We start from the raw sequence: 21386 nt of genomic DNA on the forward strand, positions 1-21386 counted from the left end.
GATTTTTCGAAGAATCCTTTATTTAAGAATCGATTTTCTGAAGGATCGTTTTTCAAGGAAACAGTTTTTATTAGAATCGGTTTTTAAAGAAACAATTTTTAAAAAATCGATCATTTGACGAACCAATTATTTGAAGAGTCGATTATTAGAAAAAATGAGTTTTTAAAGAATCCAATATTGAAATAATCGATTTGTTAAAGAATCGATTTTTCAAAAAATCGATCGTTAAAAAATTAATTTTTCGATGAATTAAGTCTGAAAATAATTGATTGTTCTGGTAAGCGATTATTTACGAATCGATACTGAAAAGAATCGATTCTTTGAAAAATCGCTTATTTATCTTCAAATTTATCTTATTTTTAATCAAATTAATTTAATCAAACTCATTTATCTTCAAATCATCGATTATTTTATACTTTTGCATTTTCATATTATTTTTTGTATCGAACTGAATCAATTTAACTGCAAGGATTTGAAAATAATTACAAAATTGAAAATGTGTCTCAAAATTTGGTATAAAATCCAACATTCTCTAAGTGGCACGTCTCTCCATGTGCGTGAATCAAAACACACACACGCACAGCTCCATATTTTTTTTCTCCCGCAAATGCAAGCCCGCGAAGGATTCAATTCCACTCGTAGGCATTTTCGAGCATCAAACCTGCCCCCGAGAGCCCCGTCTACCACCATTCCGCGTCCGAACGAAACGGGGGTGCTTTTATGTAAGGAAAAAAGTAAGGGTTGCCTACCACCCAGACAGTCTTCATCATCGACCACCCCCTTGGTTTCATTGCTTCCCACACTCCAACAGCAACCGTGATGTAACACAACTCACCCCATCCCAAACAAGTTCACCCGAAACACCGAAACAGTAACAGTAGGCTCTGGTGGCTGTCAGGGGAGATGGGTGAAAAAGTCAGAGGATCCGTCGACGTCGTCGTCGTCCTCGCTTGTCCATATGTTACTGTGGTATTGGTGTAACTGACTGTGAGTGCATTTCCGTGTGCCGTCGTTCGCTCGGCCGATCGGTTTTTTGGGGCGCCCCCGTTCGGTCGCGCGTGTACTGCATACATTACTGATAACACTTCCAAGTTAGGAAGTCTGGCCCCATTGCAAATATTCAGGGAGCTTTGCATTTCAGGGTCAGTCGTGAAGTGTTTGTGATCTGTGTCTTGTCAATCCGATGCGATGGCGATTGTTTTCGGATGGAAAAGTTTAAAGTGAAGTGATTGTCGCCGGTCGGCTGGCAAAAACAAGTTTGTGTGCTTGAATGGTGGAAAAATGTTGCAATGTTTTTAAAGCTCTTGTCAGCGTGAGACACGGAAGTGCAGAAAAATCACTCGAGTCAACACCCGTCCGGCACTCACGGAGAGTGAGTGATCGAGACTGGAGAGCGAGTGTCTGTTCTTAGCGTGAGTGTTCGCTCGTTCGTTACACACAGGTGAGCGTTTGATAATAGAGGGCATGTTGTTGGGATAGGTTCTGACGGATGCAGCAGACGGTTTGAGTGACCCGGTGAGAGTACGCCGCCGTCGCTGCCGCCGCCGGTCTGGTGCGCATGTAAACAGGAACTCCTTGTGCCACTACCTTTTCGGCCTTTTGTGCCGGAAGGACGGGAGGGAGATAAAATATATGTACTTTTAATAGACAGTCGGTTTCGGTCGGGTCAGGTCGAATCGGGTCGGGTTGGGCCGGACCCGCGGGTTGGTTGATGGGGGCTGGTGGGATGATGACGGTAAGTAAAAAGGGTGCTGCACTGCATGAATGAGAGCGGTAGAGGAGCAATGATTTCGATTCGTCGGGATCGGGATTGCATGGCATGTGGCACTGGCCTGGCAGTGCAACTTCGTAAGTCGTTCGGGTGCAGTCGGTGCACAATTGGTTCGGCTGTAATCGGGTTGTGGGAGCACGCCTGAAAGGTATGCAATGGGCGCATCGTTGTCGTCATCGTCGGGCCACTAGCCGAGTGTGATGTTGTGTAACGTCGAGTTTTTCCTTTTGCTTGACAGGATGATGGCTTTGGAAGGGTTTCAGGAGGGGGACAAACCATGTGCATTGGAAAGCAACCAACTCGCAGTAGCTGCTGCTGCTGCTGCATGGTAACTCTGATTGTGTGAGTGAGTAAATAGGGTTGCAGAGCCGCTGCTGCCACCTGCCGGTTCTGGTAACTTTTGTAATTGTTGTGTGCGCTTTTCCCGATCGCTTCCGTGTAGGGTTCCCGATGTTTATGTGCAGCTCTTGGGTGTGCTGATGTTTTTTTTTTGTTTTTAGTGTCCGCCGAGTGAGCGAGAGCGCCCGATCGGTTTTCCATTCCAAGTGTGCTGAGTGCAAACCGAAACGAGGAAGTAGTTGGCTGTAGTCGACGGCCGTGCTGTTTACATACAACCAGGCGTCGGGAGAGCGCCTCACTGTATGCAATCGTTTGAATCGTTGGAGTCCCGGAGTGTGTCGTTAGTAAAAGTACATTTAAAGTAATGTTGCGTCGTCGTCATTATTTAGTGCAGTGCGAGATTCCAAGCCGTAAGGTCGAGCGAGTTCTTCCCTGCTGCCGCAGTTCAGTTGATAAGCTAAAGGTTCTAAGCTGCCGGATCAGATCAAGCCAACAAAGTGAATGTTAGCCGAAAGGGTTGCCTCCAATTACACAACCGTATCTCCGGTTTTTTTTGGGACCATTTGTTCCCGGAACGAGCATCGTGAATGCATTTTCGATCTGACCGTCAACCGGTGCGGTAATCTGTTTGGGGACACCCTGCTCTGAATCAATTTGCTGAGATACATGATAGTTTGCCACCGCCGAAGTCAGTTCTCTTTAATCGGTATCCTTCGTGGGCTTTATCGACTGACTGACTGACTGACTGACTAACTGACGATGATGACGATTTTTACTGGCCCTTGCTATCAGTAAAGTGAGCGAGAAGTGATTTACAAAACTGGCATCGAACTGAGATTTTGCCATCTCCCGTCGTAGTAAGTGCCGGTCTGTGTTGGTTTGTGTTCCACGTCCGCATCCGCCAGTGTCTATCTCTCTGTGTGCATGTCGCGTGTGAGTATTACATAATTGGTGTCCTTGTAATCGCAATTTTATCGACTAACTGACAAACCGTTTGAAATCAAGCTTACAAACAGTGACTCCCAGTGAGGAAAATAGTTCTATCGAAGTGACGCCTGCAAGGTAGGCCACCCGAAAGTACCAGTCTATCGGTGTGAAATGAAAGAAAAAGGTGCAACCCAAGTGAAGTGATCTGTCTCTCTCTCTCTGATAGCGAAACAAAATATCCGTTGTGAGTGTTGAGTGTTAGGGTTATAAAAAATTGAGGTAAAAATAAAGTCCCGGAAGAGCCGCCGCAAGGGCATCCCATTGAGGAAAGGGACCGAGGAAAACCTCGCCGGTTTGTCTGCGAAAACCACGCCATCAACGCCAACGGTTGGTGTAGGCTTCGAGTACCACCAGGTAAGTGCCACCAGTGCCAGGAATACGATACAAAAACCCTTGAAAAACTGAAAATCGAAACTTCAGAGCAGCCTTTCAGAAGCCACACCGGTGTCCGCCGCCGCCGCCGGTTGGTTGGTGCACGGGGTTGCAATCTGAAACCCCGTGCTCGAACGAATGCAACGATGCAGTTGCATGCCAGCTTTTTTTTTCTCTCAGTCAGTAAGCCCCCCATGCACCTAAGCTGCGAAAAAAAAGTAATTTCCTTCTTACCCATGCACGCGCGCCCGATCCAAGCTGCGTCACAAGTCAATCCACTTGTAAACATCCAGCTTTGGTCGCCAAACCACCCCAAACTACCTTCAGGCGCTGCAAAACAGGGTGGTAACTGTCATCGTAGCAGGCTGGCTGGTTGGAAGCGTCAGTACAAATCAGAGTCCGGAACCTCCATCCACCATCCTTCGGTCGCTTGATGTAATAAAGTGACGACGGGATGGGATGGGAAGTGGTCGTCGTCTCCGGCAACTGTCGTCGTCGTCGTCGTCGTCGGTATCGTCGGGGTACCGAGAGAGATGTGCCAAGTTTTTCGGCTTCCAACACGATGCCATTGGCGATGACGATGATGACGACGAGGACGACGAGAACGATGGAATAGGTTCGCTGCCGTTCGGATGGTTCGGCTGCTAGTTGTAATGCATACTTTGTAACGGGAGGATGTGTGCCGTCGTAGCTTCCAATGGTTGTGGGTTGGGAATTTTTAGCGTTGGATTTTAGAATTTTACGGAGATCTATGAAAATTTTAAGATTGAAATGGATTCTTTGAAGTTGGAGGTATAATTGGAATTTTGATTTGGGAATAAATGTTCAATGCATGGAAATTCTAATTAGGGCTCATTTTGGAATGTTCTTCGTTAAGAATCACCCAAATTGAATGGACGAAGTGTGGATTTTCCTTAATCCGAAATGAATCATTAAATCACTAAAATATAAATAGCAAACATCCGTAAATTTTGCAGGGTCATTTCTCGACCATTTAGATATGACATTTATTTGAGTGTTTAATAACAGCAAATTATGGTTTCAAAATATTTGCAGCTTCGAATTTGTCGATTTTTTTGCATTTTGTAGAAACTGAACTTTTTCCGGATTTATTTCCAACAATTTTCCCACACTAAACTTCGAAAACAAAGGCTAGCTTCGAAGATTTAGAATCAACCGATTTTGGTTGTTTTAAAGAACTCTGGAAGTGCTGTGTTTTGTTTTGAAATAAAATTTGAATAGTTTTCAAAATAATTACTACATAGATTTGAAATTATTTTGAAATAGTTCGGAAATAAAATGTCTAAACGCTTTTGGACAAGGCCAAAAGCTGTCTAACATTTAGCTAATATTTTCGCATTTTTAAGTTGGTAAAACAGCAGAGCCTTTGCATTACAGTATCAAATGTGTCGCCTTCTGTTTCAACAGTCTTCGCAATCGATTCTTAGATATTGCGTAGCTACGATCCCAAGGATATTAAGAATCTTACATTTATTTATTTATTTCGTCAATCAGATGTAGGCTACAAGAATGATTCTACTTATATGCTATTCCTTATTTCTACTATTTAAAGATAATTTTATTTTTTTTCCTTTTTTATTTCCACTAATATGAAGACACATTTTCTTTTTTACCTTCTAACTACATTTAATTAGTTCTCTTGGTAAAGAGGAACAAGTCTGTCTTTACCGTGAGACATGCTGGTAGACTTGAGCGATTCATAGTAATGCTGCCAAAGCTTGACTCCGCCCAGTAGAAGACAAAAGATTAGTCCGTTAGGTTTTAAGCCTATTTCTAAAGACCCTGCCCTTTTCTAGTTTTCCGATCTGTATATTTCACATCCTTGCTCTCCCTTGAGTACTATGGCTCTAGATTTTCATAATTTTCCCTACTCAGTAATCTCTAGAGCTAATTGAGCGACCGAAAACAAAAGTCGCAAGGATAGAACATGCTTCGCAAAACCCGTTTCAAACATATTAGAATATAAAAATCGGAAATAAACTTCAAGCATAAAAATCGGATAGAAATCCTTCAGCATAAGAATCGCTTGAAAAGTTCTCACCCGTAAAACTCGGCAAGGATCAACCTCCAGTATAAAAAAACGTTTAAAAATAAATAAATCGTTCATAAGTGTGGATTTTTCTTAATCCGAAATACATCATTAAATCACTAAAATATAAATAGCAGACATCCGTAAATTTTGCAGGGTCATTTCTCGAACATTTAGATATGACACTTATTTGAGTGTTGTATAACAGTGAATTCTGGTTTATCAAACTTGTTTTGTATTCAAAATATTTGCAGTTTCAAATTTTTGTCGATTTTTTGCATTTTGTAGAAACTGAACTTTTTCCGAATTTATTTCCAACATTTTTCCCACTTCGAAAAGAAAAACTAGCTTCGAAGATTTATAATCCAATGATGTAAATTGTTTTAAAGAACTAAGTGCTGTGTTTTATTTTGGAATAAGATTAAAATATTTTCAAAATAATTACTGCAGAAATTTCAAATTGTTTTGAAATTGATTGGAAATAAAGTATCTAAGTACCTTTGGACAAGGTCGAAAGCTGTCTAACATTTAGCTAATATTTTCGTATTTTTAAGTTAGCAAAACGGCAGAGCCTTTGCACTACAGTATCAAATGTTTCGTCTTCTGTTTCAATTTGATTATTTATTTATTTCGTCAATCAGATGTAGGCTACAAGAATAATTCTACAATGTCTACTTATATGTTATTTCCTATGCCAGTAGAAGACTCAAGATTAGTCTGTAAGATTTGAAGCCTGTTTCTAATGACCCTGCCGCTTCTAGTTTTACGATCTGTATATTTAACATCCTTGCTCTCCCTTGAGTAATATGGCTCTAGATTTTCATAACTTTCCCTACTCAGTAATCTCTAGCTCAGTGATTCTCAACCTGGGGTTCGAAGACCCCTAGGAGGCCGTGAAGACGTTGCTAGGATTCCGCGACGAAAAATGTTTTTTTTTCCGAGTGGATAGAAAAATTTCAAGTCTTGTTTCCTAACAGTTTCAAAATGATATATTGATAACATATAAAATCGATGTTTAACCGTGGGGGTCCGCAACAATCCAGGGTAATTTCTAAGGGGTCCGTGGTATGAAAACCGCTGTTCTAGCTAACTGAATGTCGCTAAAAAGCAAAAAAGATAAATAATTTTTTTCTGGACATGGTGAGGTATTTTTTTAATATTTTTTAATATATTAACGCATCATTTGTGGTTAATCAAATGATGCGTCAATATAATAAAAATTTGCCTCTTTTGCATAATTTGATTTTTTTTAAGACTCTTCAGAAATCCCGGATTTTTTATTTTTCAGAAATCATGGTTGGTTTTATCTATAAATCCCGGCAGTGGTTCTATTGAAATTCCGAGTAGAATTCTCCAACAATTCTCCTTGACATACTCCAGAAATCCTAAAAAACTTTTAAATTCCTTGATGGGATTTGCTAAATATCTCAGCTATAATTCTGAAATAACTCCAGGTAGGAACCTTCCGAAATCTCTGTTAGGATTTTCCTGAAATCTCGAATAGGATATTCTGCCAATTCCTAATGAAAATCTCCCGAAATCCACGATGGGATTATACGGAAATCCCGGTTAAAATTTTGGAAAAATCCGGAAATCTCGGATTCCGGATAGAATTCTCCCGGATGGGTTCCGAGAAATTTCACAGATTTTTTCACTAGAAATCACTGATGAGAAGGAATCCAGAATAAGATTATATTGAAAATCCTCAAATCGCAAATTCTCCCAGAATCACGGATGGGAGTCTCGCTAATCCCGCATGGGATTCCCCTGTAATGGCGAATTGGATTCTCCTAAAATCCCGGACGGAATTCCGAATGGGATTCTACAGAACCTCCAGGTATCAAACTTCAGGAAACCTTCATAGTTGTAAGACGTTGTTTGAGGCTGAAAAGTGCCTCCCTTAATGATGATGAATGATGTAGTAAGGCGGGTTACACGTCAACACTACAATGTCGACTATTCATTCAATAATTGTCCTTACGATATGGCAATCTTGGAAAAATATTTAGCAATATGGCAACAAAATTCAACTTGTTAATAGATAACGACTACGTGATTTACAATAATTACATTGATTCATACAATGTTATTCTCAATTTCTTACTGTTACTGATATGATGCAGCTGGAAAAAGTCAATTGCCAGCTTTAAAAAAGCCACATTTTTCAATTATAAATCAACTACATTTACTGATGACAATATTGAATATTGCAGCCATTGAAATCACTCGATATTATGTCGAAACTAATTGAGCGATGCAAGGTTCATTCATTTTAGATATTCGCGTTTTTCGCTACAGGACTAGAACGATTTTTTGAAATAGTGTCTCTTCATGCACACATTATTGCTGGGGTAGATTTTTGTTATATATTCTGACAGAAGTTTTGTGCTTTCTTGCACAGTGAACAGTTCGGAGAGGCGAAGATATCATACAAGTACATTTTAAGTAATATTAATATTTTCATATTCAACGAATTAGTATTTTAAAGACGGCGCCGGTAGTTAAGTTGCAAGTCTAGGGTTTTGATGGTAGAGCGTAGAAAGAGACAAACGTGACAAACGATTCGGTAAAGATGGACTTGTCTGTCTATACCAGGACACATGCTAGTGAACTCGGGTGTTTCGTAGTTATGCTGCCTAAGCTCGATCTTCATTAGCAGAAGACAAAAATTAAGCCCGTACGATATTAAGCCTGTTCTAATGACCCTGCCACTTCTAGTTTCAGAGTAGAAGTAGCTAATAATCTCTAGCTAATTGAATGTCGTTAAAATCTAAAAAAGAAAATGTGACTAACATAGTCGAAATAAAAAATTAATAATGCCAATAATTAGCCTTTTCACCTTTCGAAAGTACAAATGTTCAATACCTTCGTTGTTACGTAAACAAATAAATATAGCGAACCATCGAAATTACTCGAACCTATTAATATGAGCAGCACAATTCATTTCAATAATTCACTACCACAACTATTAGCAGTTCATTCATAATCAGCGCCAAACAGTAATCTACCAGCAAAGCTCATTAGAGACGAAAAGCAAATGCTACATCACTTAGACTGCAATTTAGTACAAAATATAAACCCAAACATAAATGATTAAAAATTTAAATTAAAAAAATCCTTTCAATACCAGTCATGTAAAACAGTCGAAACAGGAAACACATTGCATGCACGCTGCCGTGAGGCACAAATCCTCGACTACCTACGGGATATGTTCCATTTGAGCCAGTATATTCCGATTTCTGATCCTGACGGCTTAAAACATTTGTGATAAGACGGATTGTCGTACAAAAATGACATAATTGGTTCTGCACCAGACTACGACGGCATAGTGGAAAATGCCTAATCTGGCCGCGAAAGTATCGTGACACCTCAAAAAGTCCAGGAGTCATTTTTAGAGGTTCGTATGTAGATGTGTCCATTCACTTGATGTGATGAAGAAATGAAAATTTGCCACATGCGCGGATCGCTTGCCAAACAAGGATTGTGTACCGAATTTCGATATCTCTTCCACACTGTACAGCTTTCTTGTTGCAAATTCTGCCACCTTGTTGGTTGCCGCTCCTGCTTGGTACCTTTTTTTTGCTCAAAATGAATTGAAATTTTAATCGAAATGCTTGATTGACGTTTGAATTTGTCTAATACCATCCTGGTCATGCAGTGCCTCGTTTCCTACCGCTACCATCACTCCGCTTGATTGTATGATGCTCTCTAAACATGACATGGAAAGGCTCAATGTGCAAATCCGAGCAACTGATCCATTGTTACCGACACGCTTAAGAGTTATAAACAATTGAGTGCCACTATTTTTTGAAACATGGCCTTCAGAATGATTCTATATTCATCTTAAGTTGGGGGCCCCTAAAAGCCCGGGGCCCCTGGCCCTGGCCCAATGTGCCCATGCGTAAAGACGGTACTGCCTCAAGCTTGTTTCTAATTCATTGAAATTGTCAAGATCGTCTAAAACTGTGAAAATAATATGTGGAAAAAATCACACTTTTTCCGAATTGGCACGTACTTTTGTGAAAATTTTGAACAATTCAATCAATTGAAATATGTGTGAAAACTTTCCTGAAATACTCTCACTCTATTCTTTCCTACAAATACACTAGTTCACAAATTTAAAAAAAAATATTTTTTTATCATTTCCGTAGTCAAATGTCTCGCTGAGATCGAAAATGCTGTAGGAAATTATTTTTAAGGATCGGATTTTGCGATATTCTGAAAAAAAATTATCACATTTAAAAAGATTGTATCGTCACTGAATCTCAAATAGCTCCAGTTATACTTAGCCGATTTTGATGACGTTTATATACAATTGTCGATAATTTTTGTATATATTGTACATATAAAAATTTTAATCTCAATTACAATTTTTTACAATTACAATTCTTTCACCTTCAATAGTCATTTATGTTCGGAGTACTGTCAAAATATGAATGTTCTATATAAAGCTGAATTAATTCGTAGTAGTTTTGGGAGTCTTAATAACGTATATGCTCTATATATGCATTTAGAGCTATTATATAATGTGTAAAATATATATTTTGATAAAAATATTATTCTCGGCCAAATGTTAGAATTTGTTTGACTATAAACTTTCCAATGAAATGTAATTTCTAAAATTACAAACTTACTTTTCGTCTACAATCCCTACTTTTCTAATATTTTTCCATTTGTCTATGTTATGTTTAATTTTTTTTGTAGATGACAAAATTTTACTTCCAAAGTCTTCCGTAATAAATGGTCGACATTGTATTTTCACTATACTGTCATTATATAATAGCTCTAAATGCATGTATACAGCATATACGTTATTAAGATTCTCAACTATGAAATATTTTAGCTTTATATAGAACATCCATATTTTGACAGTACACCGAACATACATACATTGCTAACGCTGAAATAGACTTTATATGCTCTGTTAGTGCTAATATATGGCCAATATAGTGTCATGGTGTAATACTTATGGTTGCCTGAGTTGTCCTATCAAAAAGATCCTCCATACCCCTCGTACCTGGATCTATATTGAACGAAATGAATCTCATTGACGTTTTGTTTTGCCATGCCGAACCAGGGATCCGGCCATTTGGAGCACTTTTTGGTTCCAACCGACCAGTCACAAGATCGAAAACTTCTTTTTCGGTGACGTCTTTGCCGATGTTTGAAGGTAGTAATTTGGGCTTGATTTGCGATTGTTATGCAATATAAGCTGTAGATGATAGCGGATGCAGCGTTGGTGGTATGTTCGTACTACAAAAAACGTTATCTCAAGAACTGCCTGGTCGATTGGAATAGTTTTGAGTTTACTGGAAAGAAGAATGATGGTGTTAAACTCTAGATACAGATTTTTCAGCAGGTACTTTATTTCGATGTTTTCAAAATCTAGGGGTACGATAGGTCACTATATTCGAGGTTAAATAAAACAATTTACACGCCTAGAAAATTTTGACTATTCAACTTTCTATTTGAGGAGTATAAATACTTCTGATTATTTAAAAATAATAGCAAAAATAATAAGTGGAATCCATTGACGTCATTCAGGTATTACAATGAGAAAGTGACAAATGATGTGAAAAATCATGAAAGCACGGAAAGAAATGTAAAAAAAGTGTTTTTAGTAGCTGCTTTCGGTGCTGTACTAGTGAATGATTTCTGCGATGTTCTCGTCGTCGCCAGAGTGCAGAATGGAAGTTGTGCATTCCGGTTTAAATTATTAAATTGATAACTCACGCGATTGACGATGCTGACGAGCTGCTTACTTTCCTTTCATACGAGTACGAAATTTTTTTAGAGATTGATCGAGTAGCTTGAACACACAAAATTACGCACCATGTCCATGTCAAAATAATTCAAATTTACATGATAGTAGTGACCTACAGTGCCCCTTAGCGAATGTTTTATGTCCTCATTTTTTTAATAAATGATAATATAAATATCGAATAACCAAAATCAAATATCGAAATTCCAACACAAAATTCGTGTTCAGCATTAATTTTTACGTAAGGAAATACTCACTTGACAATTTTTTACATTGAATATACAGCTATGTTCTAACTTATACAGCTGATCCGTAGGGGAGAGTGAGGACACTTGATCCTTGGGGATATTTGATTCCCTTGTCACATCTCATAATCTATACGCATAAAGTTATCACAATATTAAGAGAAAATGAAATATTTGGTCGTTTATGATGTTTAAAAAAACAATCTGACGTATTACATTTGGTTTGGAAAAGTTATATAATATTTTAGAAAATATGTGTTCAAATCCATCTCGAGGATCTTTTTACAAATTTTTTTGAACGGTTGTATGTGATCGTCGAAGTAATTGTATTTGAATATTTTCAAGTACGATTACTTTCTAAGGGCTTTTGTCTAGAAAAACACGTTTTTCGAAGAAAAAGTTTCACAACACATACAAAAAAATTTAAATTTTGTTCACCTCATAAAACAGGTATCTTTGATCCCTGTGACACTGGGTACTCTTAATCCATATCATTAGTTTTTTCAAACACTTTAGAAATGTATAGAAATAGAAAAACATCATTTCCATAATGTAAATGGCACCATTAATTTATCTAAAATGTTTTTTTTTCGTAAACAAATATGGTACAAGTTATTGAAGATTGGAAAAGCAAATTAAACAGCACTGATTTGCTTTAAATACTTGACTTTCTACTGTAGTCAAAGTTTGTCGTGCATCTAAAAAGTTAGTCTTATTAATTAATTTGTCAGGATAGGTGATTAGCTGAACTTTCGTGCCTAGAAGTCATAGTGTGCTTTGTTTCTTCAGGCCTAGTAGGCGGGGGATCAAGTTACCACACGTTTTTACAAAAACTTCGTTTTGACATGATTTTCAAAACTGTTCATATTACTGACAGGATATAGTATTCGGATTTAAACATTATTCATAGATCTTACAATATGAATTGAATACAAGCTGGCGAACTTTGCAATTAAAATTTTTATTTTATTGAAAAGTTATGAGAAAAAGTGTTCAAGCGTACTCACTCTCCCCTAATAACAGGCGGAATGACAGTCGTCAACGATGTCAACTTAATTCACACTACTAACTTAGTTTCTAATAACCAATTCAATGGCCAAAAATTCTATGTATGTCCAATTTTTGAGTATTTATCACAAAAAATTTGTAATATGAAAACACTCATTATTTTACATAAAACATGAATTTCACACCAGTACCCATCGGTAACCGTTGTAAATGTTCATATTGCAGGTTAAACTTTCACAATGATGGATCCTTGATATACCCAATTAACAACAAAAATCAACTTTTTATTACCAATGTTGATAATTTACAAATAGTGTAGTAATTACTGAATAAAAACCAAGATAAAAGATAAAGCATTTTTTCGGTCCAAAATGCTTAGGGCCAATATGGCGACGGAATTGAATAAATAAAATATCCAAGGGTCGTCCTTTTTCTATATAGAAATTGGCCAACTCTTCTAATTTTGGTATTAATTAAGTAATTTATTGATCTTTCACCAAATAATGTTAATGAATTACCAATAGTGATAACATAAAGTTGATAAAAAAAATTGCGGCGAATGACTATTTTTTAGGTAGATTAAGGATCCATTATTAAGGAAGTTTTACCTCCAATATTTATGATGATCAATGGGTATTGATGTAAATTCATATTTTTATGCAAAATAACGGATGTTTTTATTTAAAAAAAAATTTGCGATGGAAACTCGAAAATAGCTTAAAAATGACCAATTTTTGCACTGTCTAGACATTGTGCTGTTTACTATAAACAAGTTAGCGTAAGAAAAGTTAGAACAAATAAAACTTAATGCAACAAACAATAAAGAAAACTTTTGTTTTATATTATTAGAATAATACTTTGTTAATTCAATGAAACAGTGAAATTGGCAATAATTTCAAGTGATTTGTGCCAATGGTACTGGTTAAAATTTTAATGAAAGAAACAGGTTAATTTTTGTTTGCTTATATTTTATTTTATATGTATGTTTTAGCATTGTTCGGGCGAGCTCATTCTTCCGACCGTCGGCGTTTGACCTTGTAGTTTTTCAAATCGGTTACCTCTTGAAAATCAAAAAATAAGATTAAAGGTACTTTCTCAAATAACAAATAACAGTCCTGACAACCTACAGAATTTACTTGAAGGGTCAGTTGTCTACTTTGGTCAAATTTTGCGAATCTGGAATATTGTCCCACAGAATTACTTTTTCAAACAACTTACTTTCATTGCTAAGTGAAATTTTGCTCCTCGAAAGGGAAAAATGAATAAACCTAATTTGTGCACCTAACTTGGAAAGGTTGGATTTCGTTGTTTTGAAACCAGAGAATGCGGAATTCAGTCCAGGATATTTACTTTTATCAAATATCAAATCATGATCAGTTTATTCCAACTTTACTAAGCATAACCCGCATCTTGAAAACCTTCAGAACTTATTGGCTTCGTTGGCAAGTTCCGACAGAAAATTTTGTTTGCTGGAATGAACCCAAAAAAATCTGTTTAATCTACGTGATACTATGGCTGTGTGAGTTCATGAGAAAGCACTCAACAGTTACGAACCTAATTAGGTACGTGTCGACGTTGATTGTTTAAGGACATTATACATGCGAGCCACAACATAGCTGCTACGCCGCATACACCCCTCTCCCCTGCCTAACCATGTATCTGACATGAGCAAATATAAAAATACGTTTTTCAACACACTAACCTTGCTGGTGTGCCACGAAACTGCTACTTAAGGAAGCTAGAACATTTTCCTATACAACCAATCCGAGTTTATGACGGAATGCCATCTGTAGCTCCTATTTTGTGCGAAAATATTACCCCTCTTCACTTGGGGTTTCTTTTCGAAACACTCTTATTTTTCTTCTTCTCGTTTTCATTGCACTTTTTCAAATGCACTTTATTCACACACCACTGCAAAAACACTCGCGAAATTTTGATCGTTTACTAACAAAACTTCAAATTTTCTGCCAATGTGCAGATGACCGAAGGAAAATGTTTGGAAACTCTCATTTGTGCGATTGAATTTTCACTTCAGATTTCAGTTTTTCTCAATGTAAACAAGCGAGCCGGTGCCTAGCAACGTGGCTTCCACATATCTTCACCTTAATAGAACATTTGAAAAATTCTATTCTATTCTAACCCTCACACAGCCAGTATTGAAAAGCATCCTGGAAAACACTGCAGTTATTCTTTAGTGTCCTTCTTCTCAACATTAATATTTGAAGCATATTATAATATGTCGCAAATATTAAAACGGCCAGGCCTACTGTGCAGAGTTGGGTTTGAAGATGTTTCAATATTATACGGCAATTGAATTATTCAGTCAATGAATAATTCAATCAACGAATCGTTTTGAAACTTGAATGAGGAAGAAACGAGGACAACCGTACCGTCCGTTTCATTGTATATGGGGTTAGAATAAAACGTTGGGAGTGACTTTGCTAAGAAGGTTAATGTCACTCCTTTGGTCCTTTGGGATGGGACAGAGGTATTTACACCTTGCCCTGGCTCATTAAGCCTAGGTTAAAGCGCCTTTACTCGCTCTCCTCCAAACTAGTGCTGACTTCGGTCTTCGATCCGAGTCGCCCGAGGTCCGCTCTAATATTTATTACAGCCATATAAAAATGACAATACAGAGCGAACCTAGAGCGACTCCGATACAAAATTGAAATCAGCATTAGCATGAGCCTGTGTCACACGGTGTGCGATTAGTGTTTTATTTTTTAGATAACCTTATTATTTTTCTCCGCAATAGTTTTCTGGAAATCGGTTGATACTGAACTCTTGCACTACGGATATTAACATTTTGAGGATTTTCTCAGTAGATTGATCCTTGTTGTTGTGGGCCTATCTGAAGATTTGACTGCGACATGGCCATTCCGGAGCACGTTTGGTTTTAAGATAAATAGCAGCCTCCTAAGAAAAGCTCAAGAATTTTGCGACGCATTTTTCAACAGTACAGGCCTCGCGTGTAACATAAGAAAGAAGAATCGTAACAATACTCGCCTGTAACAAAAGTATTTTCCCCTTTTCAATTTTTTTTATTTTCCAGCTTCGATTTTAACTTTACAAATTTGCACTTTTATCAATTAACAAAGACCGTTTTGAAGGTTAAACAGAAAAGCACTAAACTTTGCGTCGGACGTCGATATTTTCACTAGAAATTTCGGAGGCACGATTATTTCGTAGAAATATGACGGATCATATACCGAATGTTTTACTACGATTCTTTCAAAACTTCTAGAGCCAAAAGAATGCTTAGCAATCATAAATCGCTTCTGACAAAGCGCAATAATCCCACTCAATGCTTCGCATTCATGACACCGCATAAAACGAATCTCGTCGTTGACAGCAGAGATAAATTTGAAGAAACGTACACTGCGTGGCATTGTGTCAGCCTAGTATGCTTCGTAGATTACAAACTGATGACATCAATTCCCATATAAACTACTAGATGAGCAATTTATAAAAAAGCCTCATGACAGATCATACAACCGTGAAACAAATAAAATGAAACTGAAGATGCTAGATTAACACGCTAGGTTTTCCATTCACGATTACAACATAAAAAGGTTTGTGATATATGCATTTCACTGTACTACTGGATCCACCGACACCAAGCAATGGCATCAGAACTTGCACAATTTGAGTCGTTTAAGTTTGTACTGTTTGATTCTCTTCTTGAAAAAAAATTGTAGCCACTTTACATTTTACACTCAATAACGTGAGCAAATAACAACTGCGGAAAATTTTCACTTCCTTTCTTGTCAAAGGTTGCTACGATTCTCCAAATTGAACATTTGAAAAACCTCAATATTATTATTAGCTTTTCTGTATAAGCTCATTTGTTTTCATGTTAACTTATTTTTATCAGCGGACACACAACCTTCAATCTCCATCGGCTTCGCTACCAATTTTTTTTTTTTTCGAAAAATGGAATTAGTTTGTCGAGTTTCTGAGTGATTGCATATCCTTTAAATATATGAAAAGTTAAAGTCCCAAAAAGTCGATTTTAGTCAAATTTTCAAGAGTGCATCAAATTTCAATGAATATTTTAAAGACATTTGGCATCGAAATTAGAAATTCTAGCTTTGAAATTTCAGAAACATTTTAAAAAAACAGTTCTTGCTTATATTATCGTTGTTATTATATTGTCGTTGGCGACCAATGCTTTGATTGGTCATTATCCGATCCGAAAGAAATAACCAAATTATTACAGGCTGTGTTACTTTGTTATGACAACAAGTTTTGTTATAACTATGGTCTCGTTAATTGGTAAAATAACAGAAAATATAATAGAAATTCTTCTAGTATATATCAAAAATGTGACAACCTGTGATAGGCTTCTATCAGCATTATAACAAATTTTGTTAGGTTCTCCCACGGCCAATGTAGCTTAAGCAATTGTATTACCTACTAATTATCAATTTTTCAATTACCTAGTTGATTGACAGTTGATACTTCTATCTATTCTGTATTAATCTCTTAAATATTACAAATATCTTACAAATGTGCATGGAAAATTTTCCATACAAATAAAGCATCAATTTATATTTTTTTTTGATTCTATAAACAATCGGTTAGATGCATTTTAAAGGAAATGAGTTAGGGAATCTAGAAAGAATAGTATTTTTTTAGTTACAGTGTTGCCAAAAATATTTCCAGTTTAAAACCTAAAATGCATTTTTCTCATAATTCAAGGATTTTTATTTTGAAAATGATTATTATCAGTAAAGGACGACCACGAAATTATTGCGACACATTCAACTGGGCATAACTTTTTTACCATTGGGTAAAAATCAACCAAATTTTGCACACTTTCTCATTGATGTGTATTGTTTACATGCTGTCAAACTCGAAGCCGTGTTTTTCGATTCAACGAAAATGGAGGTGAACCAACGCGAGTCGAGAGAACAAATTCTTTCCAAACACCTGGAATTTCCTGACCTGTCGCACCGGCAGTTGAGAAAAATGTTGAACATTCACCATTCAACCGTGTCCAGAGTGTTGAAGCGGTTCCAGGAGAGGTTGACGTTGGACCACGGCAAAGGAGCTGGAAGAAAACCGGGATCGGAGAAAAAAAAGACGGAGGGAAAGGTTAAGCGGATGATTAAAGCAAATCCCAACGTCTCAAGCCGTGATTTGGCTAAAAAGATCGGCATGTCGCAGAGCTACGTCCAGAATGCAAAGAAGAGAGCTGGACTACATACCGGAAAGTTTTTCACCAGCAAGAGCAAGTTCTATGTGGACGACAAATTTAAGAGGAAGAAAATGTCAAAGTTAGCCTCCAAATATCTCATTTGGCAGGCCATCTGCCCTTGCGGACTTGAGCAGTGAGCCTTTCGTGACAAAGGGCACAGTAAATGGCGAGATCTACAAATCTGAGTGCCTCGAGAAGCGCCTTTTGCCGTTCTTGCAGTAGCACGACGAAGCTCCGCTATTTTGGCCAGATTTGGCATCATGCCACTATTCTAAAAGTGTCCTGGACTGGTATGAGGCCAATTCTGTCCATTTTGTTCCAAATGACATGAATCCGCCAAACTGTCCGGAGCTGCGTCCGGTGGAGCAGGAAACTTCGGAAGAGCAAGAAGACAGTCAAAGACGAGAAGGACATGTTAAGAAAATGGAAAAAAAAAAACTGAGAAACTGGTACCGGATGACACTGTAAAGACTTTGATGGAGGGCATCAAGCGAAAATGCGTTCAATTTTACAGTCAAGGCTCCATCGATTAACTTTTCTTTTGATTTTTGAAGTAAATATATGTATAAAACTACCCTAAAATTTTGGTTTGATTTTAAAATTGGCATGACATTTTCGGTGTCGCAATAATTTCGTGTTCGCCCTTTAACCAAGCAGAATGTCGAAATTCTGAAAACGCCACGTTGAAGAGATTTTTTAGACAAGGATTGTGACATATCTAAATCAGTTCACCGCAATATGGCGTTTGTCATAAGATAGCACAACAGCAACGTTTTAGGCTGTGAACCATTTGGCGAATTTTTCTAACTTATAGTTAAAATTTGACAGTTTGAAAGTTACCGGGAGAGCGACTCATTTCAAATGTTGACATTTGGATAGTTATTTAGAATTGGCAGCTGCGAAAACTGTAAGTTAGTAGAGCTGTGAACATTTGTCGATATTTTAATATTAGTTGTATGCTCATTACATTAAGTATGACAGTCACAGCCTCGAAACGTAAATATCCACATCATGAAATAACCCAAACCAACCTTGACACAAAATGTATTCGTTCCCATATTTCTCGCTTCATTTTCTATTGAAAAATATTGACAACCTCAATTAAGTACAGTAAATGTTCCCACCTTTTAATTCTGCTTAATGGGCAAACCAAAGAGAATATTTTCTCTTTCCCTATTCTCTTTGGGGCAAACATTTTAACTAACGAGCTGTCAAATTTAACTATGTTTTATAGCAGGGTAATTTTGCAAATAACTTCCAAAGTGTCAGATTTTAAACAAACGTTAAAAGTCGGCAAACGGATGCACGGGATCAAATTAGCATTGTGCATTTTTGTTTCTACACAAAAATCCTTAACGGGGGACCACAGAAAAGTTTTTTTTCTTTTTTTTTTCGAAAGCCCAAATCGTTTTGCAGTGGTCGCGAGGACTACTTTGAACATGAATTAAATACTCGCGAAATGCAGAATTCTGAATGGTACATGACAGCATGACAACTCAGTTTGTCAGTAAGCGTGACCGCCACTCACCCCAGTGGGTCTAGATTCAATCCCAGCCGATGTCGTTGAGATTTTCTGAGGTGTAAAATCTGTAGTCACGTCTTCCTTCGGAAGAAAAGTAAAGCCGTTGGTCCTGGTCCATATGTGTTGACAGGCCGATATCTGGGGTCCAGATGGTGGAGTCACCTTTCTGACGTCGGGGATTCGCACTCAGTGCGGACAGAGCCCGACGGAAAATAAACAAAAGAAAAAAAACTCAGTTTGTTGAAGATCCCTTTTGTGTTCGTCGATTTTATGATAAATATATCGTTTTCGATCTATGAATTATGTAACCATGATGAAATCTGGTTACATCTGGACATGTCACGAGTGGTTCTCGAAACTTCGAGATCCGGTTCCTAGGAACGTTTATTTACCGTGCAATTTACTTTCGTTAGAATTAGAACCATAGGTTCAGGCATATTTGAAACGCCAACCGGTGTTCCTCAAGGAAATCACCTAGGGCCACTTATCTTTTTCTCATTCATCAATGACCTCTGCACCGACTCCAAGCTTAGAAAACTACAAAATCAATGTGATCACCCCGCATAAAGGAACGCTTCTCCCATCATTAACACCCAGATTTCGGGAAAATAATTGCAGAAAAATCTCTCCCGCCCAAGAAAGGCAAACATTCCTTTCCGAAATCTCTTTTCGTCTAAATTAGTTTCTACCTCCGCTGACCGTAAGGAAAGGACCGGTTAAAAAAGCTAGCTTAAATTGCTGTAAAATGATAAAGGAACCAAGCTTTCCTGCTGCATGCCACCTCCAGCATGGGTTTGCTGTTCCGTGGCGCCGGCACATGTGGGTGGTGTAAAATACAAAACAGCACTGCACCAACTCTCTCTCTCTCAGCAGAAGCCGTGCGGTAGGAAAGTCGAGCAACTGTAAAAATCAGAACCGCACAATGAAGAGTATACTTTCTGAAACAAAAGTTAGCTCGCATGGATTGTACCGATACTAGTTATACATATACATACGGTAGTAGATGGAAGTGAATGGAGCCGAGTAGTAAAACTTTGTCATCCTGTTTTTCCTATACCCGTTTTTCGCCGGCCCCCTGCGAAGTCGTACATGGTGTAGTGTTGGGCTATACCTACGTGAATGCGAGGAAGTGATATGCGAAAATGTGCTTTTCACTGAACGCTCCTCCCTTCAAAGGCAAAAGTTGCCTCATTCGGACGAACGTTTGGCTTTGGGTTTCTATATCTACACACGGACACTGCTGTAATACTGTTATCATAAATGAACATTTTAACCTTTGGATGAAAAGTCCATCGCAACAACAAAAAACGGTCCACGATTAATGCTGATTTCCTTTTTGGATCCGGTTCAGGTTCATTTTTCTGTGTAGATTTTGTAAACATTGAAACGAGCCTACTTTGATTCCAATCTAAAAACGATGTGACGCACCAGGCTTCCCCTCCATGGTTAACTATTCAATTGTTACGATCTTCGGTAGACGTCGTACCGATGGAGACGCGTGGTTGATTGTGAGTTACTCCGCTCGAACATCTTCGCGATTTTTTTTCTTCCGGTTTCGACTTCTGTAAATCAAAAACCCGAAAACCGAAGGGAAATTTAGCGAATGCAAAACGAATTGTTTATTCATAGTTTTGAAAACCGGGGTCCAACGGGACCCAGCCAGTCACTGTCGGTTCCCATCTCATACGTTACCGGGTTCTGGAAATAGCTGCGCTCCTTCCGCCAACTGCTTCTAGTAGGTAGGTAGGTAGGTAGATGGATCAGTTGAAAAGTCACACACTGCGCTCTCGTCTACTTGCTCAAGTGCTGCGATGTGAATTATGGATTGGACTTGCCGAGCGTAAGGGGATACCAACCAACCAGCCAGCCATGGCCATGGCGCTAGTAAATTACCCTTTTGTTTGATGGCCAAGTATATGTGTGTGAGATGATAGAAGAACCGGGAGGAAGACGTCGTCGTCGTTTCATTTACTCGAAAGCAGCGATTTTCCAGACTATGAGTGATGATGGTGGAATAGAGCCCAGCAGCAACAGAAAAGATCACGTTCACGTGCTTTGAGCATTAAGAGGGGGGCAACAAGAAGTACCGCGAAGTACTCTCTTCGCAGTGCTCCAGCAACACGGAACCGGA

General features: G+C 38.0%; 1 protein-coding gene across 7 annotated transcripts in view; it reads left to right on the plus strand.

The window, feature by feature from the left end:
• Positions 1-1309: 1309 nt before the first annotated feature.
• Positions 1310-21386, plus strand: part of LOC131685169 (sex determination protein fruitless) — a 624000-nt gene continuing 603923 nt past the window's right edge. For 2 of the 7 annotated variants that reach the window (XM_058968790.1, XM_058968798.1), the window contains exon 1: positions 2364-3451. The gene's annotated coding sequence lies outside the window, so the exon portion shown is untranslated. Of the gene's footprint in view, positions 1442-2358; positions 3452-21386 lie in introns of those variants that run through there. The other 5 variants (XM_058968683.1, XM_058968704.1, XM_058968721.1 and 2 more) reach the window with 5 other exon arrangements.

This window comes from Topomyia yanbarensis, chromosome 1, assembly GCF_030247195.1.
Source record: "Topomyia yanbarensis strain Yona2022 chromosome 1, ASM3024719v1, whole genome shotgun sequence".
NCBI lineage: Eukaryota > Metazoa > Arthropoda > Insecta > Diptera > Culicidae > Topomyia > Topomyia yanbarensis.